Source organism: Pelophylax lessonae (assembly GCF_965119305.1).
Source record: "Pelophylax lessonae genome assembly, chromosome: 4".
NCBI lineage: Eukaryota > Metazoa > Chordata > Amphibia > Anura > Ranidae > Pelophylax > Pelophylax lessonae.
Window position 1 is genome coordinate 164,323,122 of NC_138771.1, and position 6,969 is coordinate 164,330,090.

A 6,969-nucleotide genomic window follows, 5' to 3' on the forward strand; every position below is an offset into this window, starting at 1 on the left:
AAAACTTACGGTACATTAGTGTGACGGTTAGTGTGAAAAAAATGCTCCATACATTTGAGGCCATTAGGAAGAACCTCCGTCTTATAAATATCTAAAAAGATAATTGTGTTAGTGGTTACTTATCTGAGAGGCAGAAATTATTCATTGCTCTTAGAAACCCTAGCAACCTTTGGAGGAACCCTGGTTGAGAGTAGCTACCCTGGAGAATAAAATAGTGGTAGTTCCAATTTTTTTTTGATACATTTTTTTTCTTTCTACAGCAGCCCCCCCAACCCCCCATATACTTTCCTGAGCCCCATATCAATCCAGTGATGTACATGAAAGCAGCTTGCTCTCCCGGGTCTCTTCCTCCTCGTTGGCTGAGACAATGGCTCCCACTACTGCCATTCACAGCCACTGAGCCAATGAGGAGAGAGCGGAGGTGGGGGCAAGCCACACTCTATGTGTTAATGGACACAGAGAGCAGTGGCTCGGGAGCGAGCCTGCTTGGGTGCCCCCATAGCAATCAGCTAGCTATGGGGACACTCAGCAGGAGGGAGGGGCCAGGAGCTCCGGCGGGGGACACGGAAAGAGGAGAATCGGGGATGCTCTGTGCAAAACCACTGCACAGAGCAGGTAAGTATAACAGTCTTATTTTTTTTAAAAATGTGCCTTTAATATCACTTTAACCACTTGCTGACTGCCGTCAGTATATTTACTGCGGCAGTTAGCCCCTCACAGGCAAAGCGACGTAGGTCTACGTCGCTAGCCTGTGAGGCTCTGGGGAGCAAGCGTGCACCGCCGAATGCGAATCACGGGCCCCCCTGCGCATGTGCCCGGCGGACCCGATGTCCGCCAGGCACTCGCGATCGTCCGTTACACCGGGAGAAAGGCAGGCGGCTAATGTAAACAAGCCGCCTGTCATTCTCCCTTGTGTAAGAATGGTGATCATACGGTTCTACTATGCAGGACCATTGATCACTGTTCTTACAGCTCAAGCCACAGCCAATCACAGTTAGAATCACGCACCTAGGGACACACACCACCCCTCCCTCTCAAAAAAAAGTTAACCCCTTCACTACCAGTGTCATTTTACAGTAACAGTGCATATGTATAGCACTGATTACTGTAGTAATATCACTAGTAACCCCAAAAGTGTCAAAAATGTCAGTCAAGGGTCCGATCTGTCCGCCCCAATGTCGCAGTCCTGCAAAAAAAATCGTAGATCGCCGCCATTACGCGTTAAAAAAAAAACAACAAAAATAACTTTTGCGCAAACCAATCAAAATATGCTTTTTGCGATTTTTTCTACCAAAAATATGTAGCAGAAAACAAATTGGCCTAAAATGTTAAAACATTTTGATTTTTACATTTTTTTGGGGAATTTCATATAAAAAAAATTTGAAAAATATTGTTATTTTTGCAAAATTGACGCTATTTTTGTTTATAGCGCATGATAAAAAAATCGCACAGTTGATCAAATACCACCAAAAGAAAGCTCTGTTTGTGGGAAAAAAAAAGGATGTCAAATTCGTTTAGGTACAGCATCGCACGACCGCGCAATTGTCCGTTAAAGTCACGCAGTGACGAATCGCAAAATAGGCCCTGGTCAGGAAGGGGGTAAAATCTTCCGGGGCTTAAGTTGTTAAGTGCTAGCTTGTAAAAACCTTTGTATTAGATCATTATGTGAAACTGTATCAAATGCCTTGCTAAAGTCAAGGTATGCTATGTCCACAGCAACCCCTGGTCCAAAACATTGGTGATATAGAAAAAAAAATTCAATCAGATTAGTATGACATGATCAGCCCTCAGTAAAGCCATGCTGCTTTGGATCCAGCAAGTTGTGTGTTTTTAACCACTTGCCCACTGGGCACTTATAACCCCTTCCTAACCAGACAAATTTTAATCTTTCAGCGCTTTCACATTTTGAATGATAATTACTCAGTCATGGAACACTGTACCCATGGGGAATTTTTGTCCTTTTTTTTCCACACAAATAGAGCTTCCTTTTGGTGGTATTTATTCACCACTGGGTTTTTTATTTTTTGCACTATAACTAAAAAAAGACCGAAAATTTTGTAACACAAATTAATCTTTCTTCGTTTCTGTTATAAAATTTTGCAAATTAGTAATTTTTCTTCATAAATATTTACCAAAATTTATACTGCTACAATTCTCTACAATTGGTCTTTGTGCCAATCATTGAAAATCGATCACACCTGATCACACATGATGTACTGACTCATTTCTTGAGACACTAACAAGCCAGGAAAGTACAAATACCCCCCAAATGACCCCCTTTTGGAAAACAGACATTCCAAGGTAATTAGTAGAAGGCATGGTGAGTTTTTTGAAGTTGTAATTTTTTTCACACTATTCTTTGCAAAATAAAGAATTTTTTTTCCCCAAAATTGATATAACAGGTTATTTCTCTCACAAGGGATATGCATACTTGCAACTACACCCCAAAACACATTCTGCTATTCCGCCTGAGTATGACGATACCACTTGTGTGAGACTTTTTCACAGTCTAGCCACATAGAGAGGCCCAACATGAAAGTAGCACCGTCAGGTATTCTAGGAGCATAAATTACACATCTAATTTCTTGACAACCTATCACATTTTGAAGGCCCTGGAGCACCAGGACCATGGAAACGCCCAAGAAATTTTGCAAAGCAAACACCCCACCCGCACCAAGCCTGTGGAATAGACGCTCTGACTGACAGATGGGAATTCAGCAAGGCATATGCCTTTCCCCCAATTGCAATTATCCTCAAGTTTCTGCAAAGACTCCAAGCAGAAGATGTGGAGATCGTCATGGTGGCCCCACACTGGCCGAACAGGCCATGGTTCCCACTTCTCCTGCAGCTCAGTTATTGGAACCCGATTCCCCTTCCTCTCAGACCAGACCTCCTCTCGCAGGGAACGACATTACACCCCTGCCCTGCCCTGCTCTGCTCAGGTTGACGGTCTGGTTCTTGAGAGGGAGAGGTTGGAATCCATCGGGTGCCCTCCTGGGGCAATCCCTTCCTTTATAAATTCTAGAAGACCAAGCACAAACAAGGTTTACTGCAGAGTCTGGGCAAAATTCTTAGAATTCACATATCTGGAGGGAAATTCATCCTCAGAGTTTGGAGTACAAGAAGTACTGAAGTTCCTCCAAGCAGGTCTGGATAAGTCTCTCTCAGTTGGAACTCTCAGGGTTCAAATATCAGCCTTGTCTGTGTTTTCTGGTTTTCCTGGGGCCAAGCATGTACTTGTCCAACAATTCTTCAAGGGAGCGGTCAGACTCAGACCACAGAGGAAACCATGATTTCCGAAATGGGACCTTCCTCTAGTTCTCAACGTTTTCTCAAGAACTAGTCCGGCAGACTCTCTATCACCTCTATAAGGGATCTTACCATTAAGACAGCCTTTTTGGTGGCAATCACTTCAGCCAAGAGGGTCTCTGAGATCAGTTCCCTTGATCACAAAGAACCATTCCTCACGTTCTTTCCGGATCGTGTGGTCCTCATTCCGATGCTCAACTCCAATCCAAAGGTGACATTGATTTTTCATGAGGACAAAGAGATTGTTCTTCCTACCTTTCGGTCCTCTGATGATACTGAACCTCATCCCCTGGAAGTAGGTAGAACTCTAAGGGACTACCTTCAGGCAACAGCTCCTTTCAGGCAATTAGACAACCTCTTCATTCTCTTCTCAGGCAGGAACAGAGGAAAGCGGGCCTCGTCGAGGTCTATCGCAGCCTGGATTGTGTCTGCTATTCAACAAGCTTACAGTATAGAGGGTTTGGCTCCTCCAGAGGTGGTGACAGCCCACTTAACGAGAAGCATCTCGACGTCCTGGGCGGCCTCACATCACATGGCTCCAGAAGTAGTCTGCAGAGCAGCTTCTTGGTCTTCTGTTAATATGTTAATGACACATTATTGTGTGGATATATTTTGTAGAAAGAAAGCGGCACCTCCAGTCGTAGGAAACTTGAAACTTGAGTTTATCGTTAAATCAAAGGTCCAACACCGAACATGCATACAAGACAAACTGGATCAGCAGACGCGTTTCACACAATGATTAAGTACAATTAACAATAAACTCAAGTTTCAAGTTCCCTACGACTGGAGGTGCCGCTTTCTTTCTACAAAATATATGGACTTTCCGGGTTGCGGTTGAGCACCCAGTTTTCAAGGATTGCCACAGTTTGCTCGGGATTTCTGCTGCACAGCTGACAGCATTTTAACGGTGATTTGTTTCTTTCTCTGCACATTACTGTGTAGAGCCAGCCTCCTTGTCTTCAGTTAATTTTGGCTTGACTGTTTTGTCTGCTAATAATTTGAATTACATTTTATTTGTTTGAAGCATTCCCACCCGTGTGGTTTGGGCTAGTTATTTCCCACACATAGGCTGCCATGGAGACTGTCAGGATAACGGAAGATTCCTATCAGATACTTACCGTAATTTTCCTTTCCTGATGGTCTCCATGGCAGCCGGAGTTCCCACCCTCTGGTCCAGGATTCGGCTAAGATATGGAACACTGGCTGTACCTGCAAGCTGAAATTTATAGAGGGGCTTCCTATACCTATTGAGAGGAGGCGGGGTAACCCAAACGTAGGCTGCCATGGAAACCATCTGGAAAGGAAAATTACGGTAAGTATCTGATAGGAATTTTCAGTTTTCATGAATTCAACCTTAAACAGTGTTACAGATTGCTTATCATAGTGATCATCACTGTAATAAGCAGTCAGAGTGTAAAAAAAAAATCCCTGATTACCCCCTCCGAGTAGTACAGTGGTACTATGGTAGCACTGCTGCACTGCTCTGATGACAATATGTAAATATGTAAAAGAAATATATATATATATATATTTTTTTTACATACTGTCACCACAGCAAATGCAGTGTCACTATGATGACATTGTACTGCTGTGGCAGTGATTATGTTCAATGGCTGACTGCTCTGATATTCCTGTATGTCAGTGCCACCAGCCATTATCTCTGATTACTGCCACAGCAGTGCTATGGGGTCAATTTACTAAGAGTTACATATCGACTGAAAAAAATAATGCATATGAAAACAATTTACTAAGAATTTGCCGGTAAATAGTTCATGCCATAATGCAGTAATTACTGCACATTTTCATGCACTATTTATCGCAGGGTAGCTGGTTGTTAACCACTTAAGCCCCGGAGGATTTGGCTGCTAAAGGACCAGGGGGTTTTTTGCGATTTTTTACTGCGTGACTTTAACGGACAATTGCGCGGTCGTGCGACGCTGTACCTAAACGAATTTGACGTCCTTTTTTTCCCACAAACAGAGCTTTCTTTTGGTGGTATTTGATCACCTGTGCGATTTTTTGATCACGCGCTATAAACAAAAAAAGAGCGTAAATTTTGCAAAAATAACAATATTTTTCACATTTTTTTATATGAAATTCCCCAAAAAAAAAAGTAAAAATCAAAATTTTTTAACATTTTTCGGCCAATTTGTTTTATGCTACCTATGTTTGGTAAAAAAAATCGCAAAAAGCGTATTTTGATTGGTTTGCGCAAAAGTTATCGCGTTTACTAACAAAGGGAAAGATTTTTGTCATTTTTGGTGTTTTTTTTTTAACGCGTAATGGCGGCGATCTGCGATTTTTTTTCGGTACTGCGACATTGCGGCGGACAGATCGGACCCTTGACTGACATTTTTGACACTTTTGGGGTTACCAGTGACATTACTGCAGTAATCAGTGCTATACATATGCACTGTTACTGCAAAAATGACACTGGCAGGGAAGGGGTTAACTTTATTGGACAGGGAGGGGTTAAGTGTGTCCTAGGGGCGTGATTCTAACTGTGTAGGGACATTCCTATTGGTGTAAAAGCAAAGATCAACCGTTCTACATAGTAGAACGGACAGATCTTCACTTTTACACAGGGAGAACTGACAGGCAGCTTGTTTACACAAGCTGCTCTGTCTTTCTCCCTTCACAGGAGCGATCGCAGTGTGACTGGCGGACATCGAGTCCGCCGGTCACACGCACTGACTTGCCTGTGAACGAGCCGCGGCGGGCGCGCGCCTCGGCGGGCGCGCGCCCGCCCGCGATAGGCTCGCAAGTCAGTGACAGGCGAGTGACGTACCGATACGTCACTCTGCCTGGCCGGGGCTGACCGCCGCAGTATATAGTCGTGCGGCGGTCGGCAACCGGTTAACAAGCATCCTTAACAATGGATGACTCATCAGCTGAATGTAAAAAAAAAAACATGCCAGCAATTAGAAGTTCTTAAAAAACAGTATAGGGGTCCCCCTCAATCCATACCACACCCTTTGGATCTGGTATGGATTATAAACAAAAAACATGTGAGGCCCCCCAAAAATTCATACCAGACCCTTATACGAACATGCAGCTTGGCAGGCCAGGAACGGGGGGCATGAGGGAGCGCCCCCCTCCTCCTGAACCATACCAGGCCACATGCCCTCAACATCTGGGGTAGTATGTTGATGGGGGCCTCTTCCCCATAACCCTGGCCAGTGGTTGTGGGGTCTGCGGGCGGGGGGCTTTTCAGAATCCTAAAGACCCCTTTAACAAGGGAGCCCCCAGATCCCACCCCCCCATGTGAATGAGTATGGGGTACATAGTAAATAAAATGCACCCCTGTGTAGATCTTTTGTCAATCACAAAGGCTGCTGCCAACCCCGAAAAAAAACCCCTCTGGTCCTGACAAAAGGCTTCTGCCATTTGCCAGCTCCGCCATCTGACAGCTCCTAAATAACTAGGGGGCATGACCACCTGGTGATGTTCCTGGGTGACCCAGCCCCTTTGTGATGTTACCGGTCAGTAGCATGCTGGGTTGGGGAAGTCACAAGGGGGCGGGTCGCCTGGTGACATCACTGGGTGACCATGCCTTTAAATTATTTAAGAACTGTCAGATGGTGGAGCTGGCAGACGGTGGGAGCCTTTGTCGGGACCGGAGGTTTGTTTTTCTTTTTCCGGGTCGGCTCTGGTGGCGGG